Source organism: Equus przewalskii, chromosome 22 (assembly GCF_037783145.1).
Source record: "Equus przewalskii isolate Varuska chromosome 22, EquPr2, whole genome shotgun sequence".
In the NCBI taxonomy this organism is placed as follows: Eukaryota; Metazoa; Chordata; class Mammalia; order Perissodactyla; family Equidae; genus Equus; species Equus przewalskii.
Genome location: NC_091852.1, coordinates 5,468,246 through 5,486,281, shown reverse-complemented (window position 1 = coordinate 5,486,281; position 18,036 = coordinate 5,468,246). Strand labels below are relative to the sequence as shown.

Below are 18,036 nucleotides of genomic sequence, written 5' to 3'. Positions count from 1 at the left end.
AAGGAGCTGCTGGGAGGCATAAACGAGAAATTGCGTTAAGGAAGGCTCTGAAATTCCTAGAGGAGGAGACTGACTCCTGGTTAATATTAAATAAAATACAGGCTTAAAAAAAAAATCCCATAAGTACAAAGATTGTTGTTGCTATTAGCCACATTCCTGGTGTAGCCCTGCCAAGGTCTGTGTCACTCTTCTGGGTTCGCCCCTGGTCCAACAATCCGCTCCCGCGGTGGAATCCTCCCCGAGAGTGTAGGCCGGGATCACCCTCCATCCCCGCCCGCGGCCATGTCCCTGGGGCCCCGCCAAGCAGTGCGCTGTGGGACGGAGGAGTAGGGGAGCCCGGGCAGGGAAGAGCGCAACCAGTACCTAGAGCAATGGCCACTGGAGCAGGAGGCGGCGGGCCCAGCCTGATGCAGTGACGCCAGTGCAGCCCACTGCCAGGGCGCCCAGGCCACCAACTCCAGCCGTCCCTCCGTCTTCTCCTCCTGCTGCTCACCACACGTGGGAGTGAGGGCGTCGCGCGCCCGCCGGGGGTCACGGGCTCAGGGGCGTCCCGTGCAAGGGAGCCCAGGCGGAGGGAGGCGCACCAGCGCGCACGAGGGGCGGAGGCGGGGAAAGGAGCGGGAGAGGTGGAGGCAAGGCGGTGGCGAGGGAGGAGGACGGAGAGCGAGGGAGGGACCCGCCTGCCGCGCCCCGGCTGTCCAGCATGTGTGGCCGCAGGCGCTCGTCTCCACTGATGTCCTGTGGCTTGGCAGCTCCCGGTGTCGGGATGGTGCGTGTGCGAGGCTGTGTCCACGCGGACCAGCGCCGCCGCGACCCCAAGCCTCCAGCTAGCTCCTCCGGGCCGCGGTGCATGTTCGCCTGCCACTGTGTGCCGAGAGGCAGGAGGACTATGAAAAGGATCCACTTTCGAGCTCAAGCATCAAATCGCTCACCCAGGAGGTGAAACGCACTGAACGATTCGGATATTTCCTGAAGCATCCAGGTGTGGGTAGAGCACGACGAAGGAGGCTGGGACGCGCGGGGCGGGAGGTGGGGCTCCGCGCGTGGGCGTGTGCTGGCAGGGACGAGAACCCTGGTGCCAACTGGAAAGCCAGATTTCACTTCCTCCGCCCTCTGAGGCTGGGAGCGAACCAAACAATGGGGAACAGTGTCCCAGACAGGCGCCAGAGGCATGTACCCGGCTTGGCTCTTTCCCGGAGAGCATGCTATGCGCACGTCTCGCTGGGGCCAGGCTTGGGGCTCTGGGCAGCTGTCTGCCAGGAGACCCTAACCCTACTGTCCTCCACCCCGCCAGGAAATGGGAGCTCTGAGAGCCCACAGGGGCACCTGTGTGTCGCCACTATCCTTCCTCCCTTCTTCCACGTGGAGAAGGCATGCACCAGCCTGCCTTGCCTCGTTTCTGGCTCCCGCACCTGGGCTCCGAAGGTGTCCTCAGCCCCAGGGATCCGCTCCCGCTCCCTGCCGCTTCCCTTCCCGTGCCCTTTTTTCGCGTGGGGCGGCGGCGAAGTTTCCTGGGAGTGAGAGCGGCCAGGCTGCCCGGAGCTCCAGCGTTGAGGGACGGGCACCGCTGCGCGGAACTGGAGCTACCTCAGAAGGAATCCTGTGAAATCTGTTTCAGACAAAGGAAAAGGGCTGTGAGGTGGGCAGGGAGGGACCCTGCGGGACCTGGGTCCCGGAGAAAAAACGCCCCTTGGATTGTTGGTGGACGTTGGCTCTCGCCCAAGCTGGAGAAGGGAGAGCTGTTTGGGCGAGGGCAGTTTTGCTGACAGCCCCATCCTCGGGTAGCAAGTGCCTTTGTGCTTGCAGGAGATCTGGTGTGAGCTGCTGGGGCGTGTGTGTTTGTGTGGGCGTGTAGGCGCATGTGTGCACTTTCGGTGCGTGTATACGTAGGCTGGTGTGTGCCCGCTGCCATGACCCACTCGCTGCCCACAATCTGGAAGAGTCATGTCAGGGCTCAGCATATTAGCTTCTGACTCGAATTTCTTTACTTATCTCTGGGAATTCCTCTTCTCACCTACTCCAAGGCTTGAAGCTCCAGGATTGAGCTGTCTTTTAAATGCAGGGCTCCCTGTCCACTGAATGTTCTGGAGGATCTTGATTTCATTCTGAGCTAAGCACTGCTTAATCCTTAATGAAAGGATTAGCAGCGTGGGCAGTTTTCCTGCTGCCACAGGGTTGCACACAAACGTTTGCCGTGTACTGTCCTGTGATCCAGAGAGAGTGATTGTGCTCTTTGCTTTAAGTCCTAAAGTGCATGTACAAGTCCTTTAACCCATCCTGAACATGGCGATAATGAGGGGCAAGAGCAGGCAGTGGGCTGTGGACTTCTCCTCTGCTCTCTCAGCCCTCTGTCTGCCCTGTCCAGGCTCACTTGGTGGGAATGCCCCTGACTTTTTCCCCTTTCTGGACTATGTCTTGCTTAGAATAGGTAAGCCGTCCCCAAAGGACGTGTATTTGTTGTCTGGTGTTCTGGGAAACAATAAATTGTGCCAGCCCAATAACAGTGTGGAAAGTTAGAGTTTGTTCTGCCCAACTGATGCCAAAGAGGTAAAATGCCATGTTCCAAAATGTTGATTTTGGCATTCTGAAAAAAAAATCCAATGTTTCACTTTGTGGCACATCTTTTGCTGCCCCTAAGTGGAAATTATCATTTAACCAATTAAAATGAATTAAAAGGTTTTTATTTTGATAATTTTGGACCTTGTACCTTCCTAGTGTTCTATACCCAGGGATTGAAATTGCGCTTCTGGGTATAAGGTCCCAAGAAACTTTCCATTTGTTTTAGAGTGAGAACAAAAGGAGTTTTTTTTTTAAAGAACCTTTTGGAGTCACCAGTATGTACCCTGGGAAGTCCATCTGTCCTTCCTTCCTTCCTTCCTTCCTTGCCTTTTTCCTCCATTCCTTGGAATCACCAGGTTAAAGGAGTGTGTGGACTGTTGCACAGTGACGAACACATCCTCCCTCCATAACCTGTGCAAGAGGTGGTTTATGGGTTCTTTTTGAAAAACAACAGCTTTTAAATATTCTTTAAATATTCTTTTTCCAAATTATATATTGTGCTGTATTTTGGCAAAGAAAACTCTCCAACAACCGACCTAATGGCAGGTCTCAGCAGCCTGATAGCCATTCCCAGGAGGAGATGCCAAAAGCCACATGCTCTGTCTTTTTTCACAGGGTCTGGAATTCTTTGTCGTCACGTCATTTGCATGTGAATGTTTAGGTAGGGTGGAAGAGGAATTCAAATTGACAAGGAGCAAAGCAGAGTCTAGGGCACCAGACAGAGGCCTGGGGGAGGGAAGGAGTCTCTAAATGGTCTCTACTGGTCTTTTCGGATTGAGCCAACCCTTGATCCTGGAGACTGTAGAAGGACGTGGCTGAGCTCTAACCTCTTTCATTCAGTCTTCCTCTTTCAAGTGGAGTGGAGTCCTAGCCATCTTCCCCATCTGTCCGCGTTTTTGGATACCAGCATGGTATTCACAAGCCCTTCTAATGAACCTGCTATTTTTAATCCTGACTTTTATTGAGTAATATGTAGACTTTCACATTATTCATTCTTTAGAAAAGCCTGGTACACTTGGTTGATATTGTTGGAATCGGCTGCAAATTTGGATCTGGATTTGAGTAGAAATCCTAGCATAGTCCTAGCATGTAGTAGGCACTCAGCATATACTTGTAGATATAGATTAACTTCCTTTCCACACTATTATATCCATGAGTTCAGGAATATTTTGTTGTTGTTTTTCATCAAGGAGTCCCCAGTAGCTAGAGTAGAATCTGACATATAGTATGTGTTCAGTAAACACTTGCTGAATGAATGAGTGCCCAACATTTAGTCTAGCTCATTACCTATCAGCGTGAGGGTAGCATGACAACATTAGATTGGGAATCAGGAGATGTGTGGTTTAGTTATGTTACTAACCAGTTGTGTGACATTGAGTGAGTCATTTGACATTGGAGTCAGTGTTTCTTCTTTTGTAAAATAAAGGAATTGGGGAGATGGATGACTCCAGTTTTAAAAGTGTAAGGTTTACTTATTACATAAAATCAATTACATTTGCGTAAAACATTGCTGTTGACAGAGTGGTTGTATACTTATTATCTCCTGTGATTTTTATAACTCTCTTGTATTATCTCTGTTTTATCTCAGTCTTATAGTTATGGAAAAGGAGGTTCAGAGAGATGAAGCAATTTGGGTCACCTGGGAAGTAAGTGAACCAGAACCCAGGTCATTTGACTCAAAGTCCAGAGCCCTTTCTTCTCTGGAGCACTGCCTCTTGAGACTTGAGAGTTAGGATGCTTTTGGCTGAAAGTAAGACAGCAGGCCAGCTAACATGGCTTCAATAGTAAGGACACTTATTATCTTACCTAAGGAGAAGTCCAGAGGTAGGACAGCTTCAGTGTTGTTCAGCAGCTCTGCATGGACCCAGACGCTTTCCACCTTTCCACTCTGCCATCCTCAGCACACCAGCTTATGTCACCCAGTCATCATGATTATGAGATCGCTGCAGTAATTCTGGATGTCGCTAGGCACTACCACATCCACCATATAAAAGGTGGTATTTCCTCATGCATTCCTTTTAATCATGGAAGAACACCTTTTCTAGAGGCCCTCATAAATCTTCTCCTCGGATCCCATTGGCCAGGATTGGGTCATATACCCATGCCCTAGCTGCAGAAGAGTCTAGGATGGTGTGTGTCTGGTGTCTTCACTCTTCACTCTCTATAACGAGAGATGGACTTTGCCATTATGGGGGGAATGGAGAGGTGTGTGTGTGTCTGTGGTGAGGGGCAGGGATGGCTGTTGGCTGAGCAAGCAGTAGTGTCTGTCAGAATAGGTGAAAGTGAGTTACAATTATTGTTACAATAAAACTGTCAGGAGAGTTTAATAAGAAGTTACGTAAACCCTGGCTTATTTCAGGGAATCTCTGTGTGATCAAATTCCAGGACAAGAAAAATTATTGGATAACTCTTCTTAGTTTGTGTTACTAAATATCAGGTCAGTCCTTACTGAATTGCTGGGTTCTGGGCAGCTACAAGCCATCTCATATGTCAAGTGCTTAGTCCCCGGCCCACAGTAAGCGCTGAGAAAAATACCAAGTGTTATCTTGATATTATGTGAAGGTGTATTAGATGTAATCCTAAGTAGTGGGAAGGCTTTGACTTAGAATCTAACATTTTTAAGCCCAAATTCTATCAGTTTGTGACTGTGCAAGACCTGAGATGATGTGTGTAAAAGCACGTTGTGAGTGTCAAAACACCATCCAAATGGAGAGTACTACTCTAATCAATTTAGTTTTAAAAAAGGGGAGTAGCTCCTGCTCCCTGAGTTTCTTCTCTGTTGGAGCAGGAATTGGATGGTCACATGCAGACATCCATATGTGCTAAGCTGAGTGTCGGGCTCCATGAGAATCCCGCTGTAAAATCCAAGCCAAGAGCAACTAAGGGCCACACCTTTTCTTTTTTTGTTTCTGCTTTTATTTTTCTCCCCAAATCCCCCCAGTACATAGTTGCATATTTTGGTTTTGAGTCCTTCTAGTTGTGGCATGTGGGACGCCACCTCAACATGGCCTAATGAGCAGTGCCATGTCCCCGCCCAGGATCCGAGCCCTGGGCCGCCTAAGTGGAGCACGGGAACCCAACCACTTGGCTGTAGGGCCGGCCCCAGCCACCGCTTTTCTGCTAAAAGGACAATCCCACACTTTTCTTTATCAAACTCATCTAGAATGCCATTCAGGGTCTACTGAAAATCAGACACAAAAGGAACAGAAGGGAGAGACAGTTTGTTAAATACTGTGGCCCAGCTCTGATGTTTTTAGGCCTAGATTACATGGGCCTACTCTTTGTATTAAATATATTCTGAAAAAAAGTAATGTTATTTCAATGGTCTGCTAAGATCTTATGTCTTGACGTCCTCAAAGCAATGGCAGAGTGCATTGACTGTGAGGAAAATGCAATCCTGTTAGCTCCACATTGGTTGGACAGTATATAGCTGGATGCTTTCACTCATCTAGCAAACTCTAATTCAAACTGACTTTAACATGAAGGACATTTACTGTCTCATATATCCGGAAGTCCTGAGTTAAGGACTTAGTTCAAGGACCGTCCTGCCTTTTGTGATGACTTTATCCTTGGACTGCTGTTGGAATGGTTGTAGTAGTTCCAGTTCTCACGTTTTCATAGGGTCCCCTCCAGAGGAAGAGAGAAACCTCTTCTGACTCAGCATTCCAAGCAAAAGTCCTGCAGTCACTCTGATCAGACCTCCTAGGCCGCATGCCCAACCCTGCAAACCCTGCACCAGTGACTGTCATCAGTGGAAGGGAATGTACCTATTAGCTTAAGGTGACCAGAGGCTGACCCTGGGACTCAGGGTGGGTCTAACTTCCCTCCTGGTGGTGTTCTGCATGGGGGAGGGGTCAATACCAAAAACCCAGGCCTCTTTCCAGAAGGAGGAAGGGGAAGGGGGCAATGACTTCTAGGAAGATGACCTCCAATAGCTAGTGTAGTCGCTTTATCTGGGTCAGTGGTTCTCAAGGTGTGTTCCGGGACCCCTGGAAGTCCCTGAGATCCTTTCAGGGCATCTATGAGGTTTACAGTAATTTCAAAATAATACGAAGATGTTGTTTGCTTTTATTGGGTAACAGTTTTATTGAGATATGATTCACATACTGTAAAATTCACGCACGTACTCAAAGTGTATAAATTTAATATATTCACAGAATTGTGTGAGCATCACCACAATCAATTTTAGAACTTTCATCATCCCTGAAAGAAACCCTGAGCCCTTTAGCAGTCATACCCTCGCTTCCTCCCAATCCTCTCAGCCCTAGGTAATCACTAATCTACTTGATCATTTTTCCTTTATTAGGCAACTCTGACCTGAGCAAGAGCTTCTCCATGTTCTTCCGCAAACAAGGCAGCCAAATAGAGTTATCAGTGGAAAAGCATTTTCCTGCTCTTAATCCTCATTTCCCGGCTTGGACTAGCAAATGAAAAAGGCCTCTCTCAGCCTTAAGGTTCTGAGTTACAAGCACAGGATTTTCACTCTAGGAAAGTTGCCCTTTAAGACAATGTCGTGAACATTAAATAGATAATACATTTAAAAATTCTGTCAATGTGGCACCAAATGAAAGTTAACATGTTATATGAGGGACAGCTTTGCAAGTTAGGCTACAGTAATTTATCCTTTGCTTAGTATTGATTTATATCTCAGATGTCTTCTTTGGCAAATTTTGTTTTCTGTTTGCTTTCCAGGGGGTTATTGTGAATATTAATTATAATAAATCCAAATTCTGTAAAATCTCTCCAAGAAATAACCTAGTATTAGTAACGTAATGACCTGGACCTTAGATGTTCAATAAAGTTTTGTTTGAATATATCGATATACTATGATAAGGTTTGGAATATGGTCATTCTGTAGCAGGGGAATGCAATTAGCATGTTAACAGATCGGCATTTGGTTTGTTATCTGTCACCTCAGAAGCATAATTTGTTGCTTTAAGGCACTAGGCCTTGGTGGTAAACGTTGGTCTGAAAAGGACTGACTGAACCAGGGTCTTCACATACAAACTAAAAATTCAAATACAATATCATTGTATTTGATGGATTGATTATAAAATTAAGCAGTTTTAAAAAATCAGTAATAATTAGCCGTATTAAAGGAAGAGAGGACCAAAACCTAATTAATACGTTGGCTACTAGTTCTTCCTTGATGTTGCCAGCTGATGTTATTTTGGGGGCTTGTCTGTACACATATTACTGCTCATTGTTGTGAAAATAATGTGATCTGTATCTGTATATAGGTGTCATGTACAGTGTTACGGTGCTGTTGGGTATTTATTGGTTCTTTGTTTAGCAGCATCCTTTCTCTTCACTCATAAGCCTCTTGATATCCTTGAGTCTTATGTAAATAGTGTACATTAGCTATTTGATTACGTTGAGATCCAGAGAGGGTATGTAATTTGCCCATAGTTGCATATTTAGCAAAGTTAGGATGGGGTATGGTGTCTTAGCTTTTAGGTTTGCTCTACACCACTAAATACTACTGTTATTTTGCTTTTGAATCTTCCTTCGTAGCCTAAATGATGTAATTCTTCTCCACTGACAACACTTTTAATTGCACAAGAGAAAAACCGTGCACTGACTGCATTTCTGGGCCAGCAAGCACCTTGATATCTTAGACCTGTCATCTAAGGACAGAGTTTTATTTCTTCTCTACTTTCTTCTAGTCAACATGTGGCTCAATGTATATCCAAATGAAAACTGCAATCAACTTACCGTGTATTTATGAATGTTTTGCCATCTAATGTAACTAGGTAATTGAAAGATATCTTCCGTTCCCTTCACATGTTTGGCATGGTTCAGACACTGTTTGTAGTTTGAAATTTAAAATTCACTCCTAAGAAATTGCAAAGAAAAAAAAGATGAATGATGATACCAATAGAATTTTCTATCCGTCCTCTATGGTAATTTACCTTGTAGTTTTGAGGTTGACTCTGGAAGTGAAAAACCTAGCAATCCTAGACCATGGTATTTGGAGGACTTCTAAATCTCTGAGGTACTGAATTTTTAACATTGTATAATTTTAATTCACTAAAACCTAAATGTAAATAGCTGCAATGCTAGTGGCTGCCATATTGGACAGCACCGTGTTAGCCTCTGAGCAGTGTTAACTCTGCAACGAGAGAGGAATTGCAAGTTCAGGTGGGGAGAAGCACATGATAATTTCCCTGCCTTTCTCTATTTACTTCTGTACCATTTGAAGTCTTGGTAAGCATGTGTTAGTTTTGTAATTTGTAGAACATAAGTCACTTTGAAGAAGGTAAACGTGCCTTTATTGTCAGAGAGGACTTAGAAAGTTGGAAAGGATTTTCGACTTTTAGTCCAATGCCTGCATCTTTCTCAGGATCCCCTGAAGTCCAGAGCAGAGAAGGGCACTTAACCTGGTGAGTGACAGAGAGGACTGGGACCCAGGCCTCCAGACTCCTGTTTGCATGGCTCTTTCCTCCTCATGATAAGGCATTGTTGACGTGAGCATGGTCACCGCTGCTATGTTTTTCCTTTGTTCTAGAAATAAGTGACATACAATGATTGAAGTTCAAGTTCCACTGTTCATTGCTGGTATATAGGGAAGAGATTGACTTTTGTGTAGTAACCTTGTATCCTACAACCTTGCTATAATCCCTTATTAGTTCCAGGAGTTTTTTTGTTGATTCTTTCAAACTTTCTACATAGATGATCATGTCGTCTGTGACCGATGACAGCTTTACTACTTCCTTCCCAGCTGTATGCCTTTTATTGCCTTCTGTTGCCTTTTTGCATTGGCAAGGACTTCCAGTGCGACATTGAAAAGGAGTGGTGAGAGGGGACATCCTTGCCTTGTACCTGATCCTAGGTGGAAAGCTGTGAGTTTGTCACCATTGAGTGTGATACGAGCTGCAGCTTTTTTTGTAGCTATTTTTTGTCAAGTTGAGAAAGTTTCCTCTATTTCTAGTTTACTGAGAGATTTTATCATGAATCGGTATTGGATTTTGTCAGAAGATTTTTCTGCATTTATGTGATATGATCGTGTGATTTTTCTTTTTCAGATTGTTGTTGTGATCGACTATATTAATTGATTTTTTTTTTTTTTTTGAGGAAGATCTGAACTATCATCTGCTGCCGATCCTCCTTTTTTTGTTCAGGAAGATTGGCCCTGAGCTAACATCCATGGTCATGTTCCTCTACTTTATATGTGGGACGCCTGCCACAGCATGGCTTAATAAGCGGTGTGTAGGTCTGCACCCGGGATCTGAACTGGCGAACACTGGGCTGCCAAAGAGGAATGTGCAAACAACCTCTGCACCACCGGAGCAGCCCCTATATTAATTGATTTTTAGTGGCAAGCCTGCCTTGCATACCTGGAATGAATCCCACTTGATTATGGTGTGAAATCCTTTTTATACATTGTTGGATCATCCAATGGTTTAGACAAAGGATAGTAACTCCTAAAACTTGTAATCATTGATTAATACGCAGCACCTCTCAAATCAGTAATTTCCCATCATTTATTTTAGTGAGAATATCTTTTTTCTTTAATAATTATTATAGAGCACAATAATTCTCTTTAATGATTATTATAGTGAAAGTTCAAATAATACAAAAGATGATTCAATGAAAAATAAATCATCCTCATATACCAGAGCCCAGATGTACTCCTTAGGGGTCACCACTCTCCACAGATATTTTTGGTGCATCCTTCCAGAATTTTCTGTTTTAGAAAACAATGTTGACCATCTTTTATTAGGGAATAATAGCAACCCCATGGAGGGGTAGTTTGTATGGGCCAGAATGACCTGGGCTTGTATTTGTGCTGGATGAATGGAATTCACATCCCGGTTTTTTGGAATGTCCTCACTGCTTCTTCCGTTGCATCATTTTGTTTTCCTCCTTTCCAGAGTGACTGGAATAAATGCTGTTCCCCCTTCTCTGCTTGTCTCTGTGTCTTTCAGACTCAGGATGTCTTCAGAGAGGACCTTTCGTCCCAAGGACCCTGTTTAAAATTGGACTCCCTCAGTGATGTGTGAAGAAGAGTCACAGAAGCTGAAAGACATCTGACATGTGAGATTCCTTTCAAGGAATAGTCATTTACATAGATCCCCGAGGACCTGAGACAGTGGGAACAAGAAGAAAGGGGCCTGGCCTTAGCGAGGAGGAAAGCGGAAAGGGAAGGCCTGGAGATTTCTCAGTCGTGTGTGAGCGGGATGCAGCGAGGGTATCAGGTGCATGTCCGTCCACTGGTCCCTGGCCTCACTTTTGCAGGAGAGCTTAGAAAGGTTCTCCAGTCGATCAGTTGATCAACCAGTGAGCATTTACGGAACCACACAATTTTAATGCCCCATCACACACACTGTCTGAGTCTTCTCTCTAAAGTGACACTCCAGATCACATTGCTCCTTGTCACTTTTTCATAGCACTTATGGCTGTTTATTAACTCCTTCTTCTTCGGGTGCCTGCTTGCTTGTCTTCCCAGGTAGATGGGAGGCCAGGGATGCTGCTGCCTCCCAGGGTCTAGAACATCCCCAGCGCCTGGGACACCACAGGTGCTCAACACAAACATTGGTTAGCTGAAAGAATCCATACGTGAACACGCTTTACCAAATAGTCATGACAGTGGTGACAGGGAAAGCCACAGTCTACTGAGTACTTGCTACAGTGCCAGCCCCCCTGCTAAGCTCCTTTCCTTTCATTTCATCCTAGAAGCAGCCCTATGAAGTGAGAATTCATGTCTCTGTGTTACAGGTGCGGAAAATGGGCCACAGAGATGTATCCTGTCCCAAGTCCCACAGCCAGTGAGTGGGGGACTGAGATTTGAACCCTGCTCTGTCCAAGACTAAGAAGTTTAACAAACTAAAGTGTAATCCCTAGAGATGTCAGGCTAAGTGATACCTTCAGAAAGGGGGCCGGCCAAAGAGCAGGTTTCCGCCTTCCAGGTGAGGTCTGGCAATGGTAGGAGACCAGACACCTGCTCTTCAGGAACTGAGATGGACACACACACACACACACATGCGCGTACACACGCACCCACACACACACAGAGCCCGTCAACAGAGTGCTGCGGAGCACGTTTATCCCTGATGCAGGTTTATGGGAGATGTTTTGAGCAGTTGTGAATCATTTAGGTGCTGAGGCAGAAACGCTTCCTGGCATTGAATCCTAACTGAAAATTGAGAGGTTCAGCAGTTACTCATTTATTTTCCTGTTAATGAATGGGGGAGAGAAAACCACCCTTCAGCCATCAGCCCTGTGTCTCACCTTTTTGTTTTTCTTTCCTGGCTCTCCGGATGGCCCCTGCATGTTGTGAGTCTTTTTATTTTTGTTATGTCATGTGTTGCCAAATACCCGAGAGCCATTTTCCCCTTCAGGGTGCCCAGAGAGTGCTCAGTCTGATGCATTTTCCTACCAGGAGACCTCTAGCCGAGCGAAGAGGCCTAATGAGTGCCCTCGTCCTGGCAAACTCCTTCCTTCTCTGGGTCCCATTGCTTTCCCCCCCTCCTCGGCTTTATGCTGTTTGGGGACCAACTGAGCTGATTATGGTGAATTTATATGGCACATTGTATTTTGTAAAAGCCCTCACCTTCAGTTTATGGTCGTTTCCTAAGTCACTCACTAAGCAGGGAAGGAGGAGAACCTGGGAGATGCAGGCCCCACAGCCAGGCTCAGGCTGGTGAGGTAACCGGGCCAGGGCAGAACTTTCAAGAGGGACCAGGTGCATCTTGTGAATGAGGGTCAGGCCTGTTCAGAGTCTCTGAGCGGCATCCTCTCACATCTGTTTGTTTAACAGCTTTATTGGGATATAAAATACATGCCATACAAGTCACCCATTTAAAGTGGTGTTCAGTATATTCACAGAGTTGTGAGACCGTCACCACAGTCAATTTTAGAACACTTCATTCCCTCCAAGGAGACATCAGCCGCCATGGTTGTCGCTCACCCAACCTCTGCATTTCTCCCGGCCCTAGGCAATCACTAATCTGCTTCCTGTCTCCATCGATTTGCCTGTTCTGGACAGATCATATGATGGAATCATACATCGTGTGGTCTTTGCGACTAGAGTCTTTCAGTTAGCATAAGGTTTCCCAGGTTCCTTTACATTGTCGTGTCTTCATGTCTTATTATTACCAAATGAGATTCCATTGTATGGATCTACCACAATGTACTGATCATTCATTGGCTGATGGATATTTCAGTTGTTTCCACTTTTTGGCTCTTATGAATACTGCTGCTGTGAACGCATGTGTGCACACTTTTGTGTGGATGTATGTTTTCATTTACCCAGGAGTGGCTAGAATTGCTGGTTTATGTGGTAACTGTATGTTTAAATTTTGAAGAACTGGCCGACTGTTTTCCACAGAGGCTGGACTATTTTACATTCCCACCGACAGTGTGTGAGGGCTGTGATTTCTCCACGTCCTCACCAGGAACACTTGCTGTTATCTCACTTATTGATTGTAGCCATCCTAGTGGGTGTGATGTGGTAAAGTGGATTTACACTGTGTCTTGGATTTGCATTTCCCTGATGGCTGCAACCTGCATCTTGACAATATGTTTTTCCTTAGGTGGCTGGACGTTCTGTTGGGGTTAACATTTGAACAGGTGAGGAGAGTGGGGCTGTCTCTGGAGCCCGACTCTCCTCAGGCAGCCTCATGGCCGTGGGCGCCCCCCACCCTGAGCCTTTTCCATCTGTAGGGCTGGGGGTGATGGACCATGACCGAACCACTGCCCAGACCCTCACTCTGTTAGCCACTGTCAGAGTTGGCCTTCTGCTGAACTGGCCGTTTTTAATTACCACCCGATTCACTAGCAAAATGAAGATTCAAAGCAATTTGCTTTTAAAAGTCAGTTACAGAGTTGTCCTGTCATACCTACAACATTAGTTATGAAGTTTCTAAGGTCACAAGCATTTTTATGAAGACACTGTACGTCAAGCCCATAGCACAGAAGAATGTGTGTGTTTTCCAGCTTTCCTTTGTCCTCAAGAATGAAGAGATAAGCAGAGCCAAACCCTTGGAAAGGTAGTTTTAATTAAATTCTTTATTTAGAGAGAATTGTAAATTCACAGGTAGCTGTAAGAAGTAATACTGAGAGATCCCATCCTTGGATCTGTTTCACTGTGAGAGAAAGTGAAGATTTACTGAGGAATTGGAAAACAACTCCGGAAGTGAGCCAAGAATTCAAACTCTGCTGCCATCAGCTCCTGCTTTTCCCAGGATGAAGGCCATAGGACCCCACGATCATATGAGCTGCTCCCAAGGATGGTTCTTTCTTGACAGGGGCTCTTCAGCTTTGCAATTTGTTTTGGCTTAAAGTAGACAAAGCTAATATCACACCCCTCTCTTTCTTAAGCTCATCCCCACTCTTAAGTGTCAGATGCTAATATTGAGTACTTTCTACCATGGCTGCTGCTACCCTTAATCCACTGAAATTTTAAAAGAAATTACACTTGCCAAAGATCTCATTTTAACTGAGACCTACCCACACTAGGAAAAAAATCCTCTAAATGAGGCAAAGAATATAAATGAGCTAAAGATTATAGAGTTGGTCAGCATAGCACCTGGCACATCAGCTGAGTCCAGTGCTCTCACTGCTCCCACACGTTTATAGAATCATCACTCTGTGTGAGGCCCTGCTTGAGGTGCCAGGGTCACAGTCAGAGAACAAAACACACAGAAAGCCCTGCCCTCGTGGAGATTACATTCTCCTGAGGGGAGACCGAAACATTTAAAACAACAACAACAGTAATATCTGGAGTCTGCCAGTTGTTGGTAAATGCTTTGGGTAAAATGTAGAGGGGAGGGGCAAAGTGGGAGGGAAGGGGAGCGGGGATGGATTCCAGTTTCTCTTGAAATTTTTACTAGCGTGCACTTACAGTACGTTACATCCCCAGGACTTATTTATCTTGTAACTGGAAGTTTGTACCTTTTGATGGCCTTCATCCATTTCACTTACCACTCAGCCTCCACCTCTGGCAACCATCAATCAGTTCTCTGTCTCTATGCATTCTTTTATTTTTAGATTCCACATATCAATGAGATCATATGAGATTTGTCCTTCTCTGACTTATTTCACTTAGCATATTGCCCTCAAGGTCCATCCATGTTGTTGCAAATGGCAGGATTTCCTTCTTTTTTATGGTTGAATAATATTCTTCTTCTTCCACTAGCGGAAACTTAGGTTGTTTATATGTCTTGGCTATTGTGAATTATGCTGCAGCGAACATGGGATGCAGATATCTTCTCAATGTAGTGATTTTTTTCCTTTGGTAAATATCCAGAAGTGGAATTCCTGGATCATATGGTAGTTCTCTCTTTAATTTTTTGAGGAACCACCATACTGTTTTCCATACTGGTTGCCCCAACTTACACTCCCACCAGCAGTGCACAAGTGTCCCCTTTTCTCCACATCCAGTGGATTCCAGTTTTAAATGAGGTCAGGGAAGCCCTCCCTGGGAAGGTGGCCTCAGAGCAGGGGCTGGTGAACCTTTTCTGCAAAGGGCCAGAGACTACATACTTTATCCTTTGCTGGCCAACTGCTCAACAATGTTTTAGTGCAAACGCAGCCCTACACATTACATAAAGGAATGAGCATGGCTGTGCCTCATGAAACTTCATTTACAGAAATAGGCGGGAGACCAAGTTTGGCCACAGGCTGCAGCTTGTCAATCCCTTGCATTAGAATAAAATGTGAAGGAGGTGAGAAATCAGGCCCTGCAGATATCTGTGGGGAGAGCGTTCCAAGCAGAAGGATCAGCCAGTGCAAGGCCCTGGGGTGGTATGAAAGAAGAACAGTAAGAGCTGAGTGAACAAGCGCAAGGGCAGCAGGAGATGAAGTGAGAGAGATGGTCAGGCCAGTCCTACGGGGGTTTGCAGGCCGGTGTAAACTCAGTACATGTTTATTAAGAAGATTCAAAAGAATAATCAATGAACTGCTTTTTTAACAATGGAAGTATGACATGCATATGGAAAAGAATGCAAAATTATAAGTGTCATGACACACTTTTATAAGGCGAATGCTCTTGGATGACAGCACGCAGATCCAGAAACACCCCATGACTGGCACCCCAAAGCCCTCCTCATACCTCCTCTCCTCTCTCCTCTCGGTGCGACTCCCGGAGGGTGACCACCACCCTGGCTTCTAACACCATAGTTTAGAGGTGCCCGTTGGTGAACTTCATAGAATTTCTCATAAAGACATCGTGCGGTCAGCACCCAGTTGTCTTCTTGCGTCTGGCTCCCTGTGCGCACTGTCGTGTTTTTGAGATTCATCCTTGTTGCTGCTTGCAATTGTAATTCTTTGATTCTCACTGATGTATGGGAGTCAATTCTATGAATATGACATTATTTAGTTATTTTTTCTACTGTTGATAGACAGTTTGGGCCATTACAAACTGGTTTGTTAGGTTTAACTTTTTTTTTTAATAAATAGTAAACTCTTAAGTACACAGAGCCAGCTAAATATTTAGGGGCTTTTAGAGTTTTTGGAAAGCTTTTGTTTGAGAACAGGACAGGCCAGGACCGTTCGCAGACCTGTCCAGGGGTAAGGTGGTCACCCTGCTGTTGCAGCTGAAGAGGTCAGAGCCATCCACAATGCCACTGCCTGGGCCTGGCAGGCAGTGGATGTTCATCACGAGTGGTGCGGTTGCTCAAGTTGTCCTCGGGACACTCCACCTTCCCCTTTGATGTTCCTCCAGCAGGTGTTTGTCTGTCTATTCCAGGATGAGGCTTCTATGTGGTGAGGTCTCTGGGGCTCTCACAAGCTCTTCCACAGCCACATCTGTGAGATCACGAAGAGCTTGCCTTCTCCAGACCTGTAAGCCCACGATGCAGGAAACTTTCTTCCCACGCCCTGGGAAGGAACTTAAAAATTTAGGCAACTCAAGGTGGAATCTGCCTAGAGAAGAGAAGACTTGGCAAATATTCTTCATGAAGTGCTTAAGCAGCACCATGGGCAGATCACTTTTTGATTATTTTAAAGCTGACCTTTTTGAGAACGTGGTTCTTGTGCTGAGAATGCAGACCAGGTGCAGCTGTAGAGTCATGAGGTGGAAACCTGATCACCTTATTAGGATGACTTGGTGACTCTCTCATTTCTCCTGGCCCCACCTGTCCTCTTGCCCCTCTGCTCAGCCTGCACAACTCCCCTCCCATCTGTAAGTCATCCTCTTAGTAAACAGCGTGGCCCCAGCTGTCGATCGAGTGATCTCAGCACCTGGCTAATCATAGAACATTCCTGAGTCACCAGCGGGTTTCGCAGCCTCTGTGTCCTTGAGCACTCTCTGATCCGACTGGAGGGGCAAATTCCTCCTTTGGACTCATTCTAAATTGAGGAGCCCAAAGAAGACAAACAGGCAGGTAAACTGAGGAAATAGGAAGGCTGGAAAAAACAAGAGAGACCTTGCAAGTTAGCAGTTCTGAACATTCTCACGTGTTTATACTTGTATGACACATTTTCCAGCAGTTCCCAACAGCATGGGTATTTCTAGACTATTCCATTGTACTATGAGAATCATTGTAAAATACCTGTTTTATGGTGCATTATTATAGGAGGGGTGCTCTCCTTATCCGACACGGAAGAAATTCTCGTGAGAGGGATAGACACCTGGCACAAAGTAGATGCATGGAAATTGTTTAGTGAAAGAATGAATAAGGAAAGTATGTCTTTGAACTTCATGCAGTAACTCTGACATCCACTATATTGGTGTCTTCTGAACCCAGCATTGCTTGCTGGTTGACTCTAGCTGACCCAGTCTGACCACGCAACATCTTCTAGAAGACTTCCTGTCATTCATTCATTCATCTGATATTCGCTGTGCCAGGTACCCAGAGGGGATCTTGGGAAACAGCGGTGGACCAGACGAGATAACCTTTTGGGGCTTCTGTTCTGTAGGGAGAGGCTGACAGGAAGCAAACACTCACACAAATCAAAGTCATGACAGGTGCTGATGAGGTCTGTGTAGAAGATAAAGCTGGGTAAGGGGTTAGAGTGCAGCAGAGCAGGGAAGAGGGGTGCTCTCCATAGGTGGTCTGGGAAGGTCTCTCTCCTGAGGTGATATCAGAGCAGAGACTGAAGGAAGTGAGGGAGAGAGCTGAGTGGATATCTGGCAGAAGAGCGTTCCGGGAAAGGAGAAGAGGCTCAGAGGTCTTGGAGCAGAAGAGAGTGTGGTGTGTTTGAGGAACATGAGGGAGTGGAGTGAGTGAGGGGAGAGGGCTGGGAGAGAAGCCCAGAGAGGGAGTTGGGGCCCACCAGGAGGGTGTTACAGGTCACTGGGAGAACTTGGGGGCCACTGGAAGGCTCTGGTAGAGGCTGGCCTGCTCAGACTGTGTGTTTTAGGAGGATCCCTCAGTTGCTGTGTTAGGAGTAAGCCCAGGGCGACAGGAGCAAAGGCAGGGAGACCCCTTAGGAGGCTAGTGCACTACTCCAGAGGAGATGTGTCCTGTGTGGTGAGAAGGTTCAGTACGCCCAAGGCTGCCAGAATGTGCAGTGGTCCAGAACAGGCGGCTC

General features: G+C 45.9%; 2 long non-coding RNA genes across 4 annotated transcripts in view; one reads left to right on the top strand and one right to left on the bottom strand.

Annotated features, from left to right (window-relative positions):
• The window catches only part of LOC103560043 (uncharacterized), a 224,494-nt gene that overhangs the window by 195,177 nt on the left and 11,281 nt on the right, over positions 1–18,036 (bottom strand). The gene's annotated exons all lie outside the window — the stretch shown is intronic.
• On the top strand, positions 635–14,015 carry LOC139078782 (uncharacterized). Its single transcript, XR_011531896.1, has 3 exons — positions 635–982; positions 10,488–10,596; positions 11,278–14,015. It is a non-coding gene; the product is annotated as an uncharacterized lncRNA (long non-coding RNA).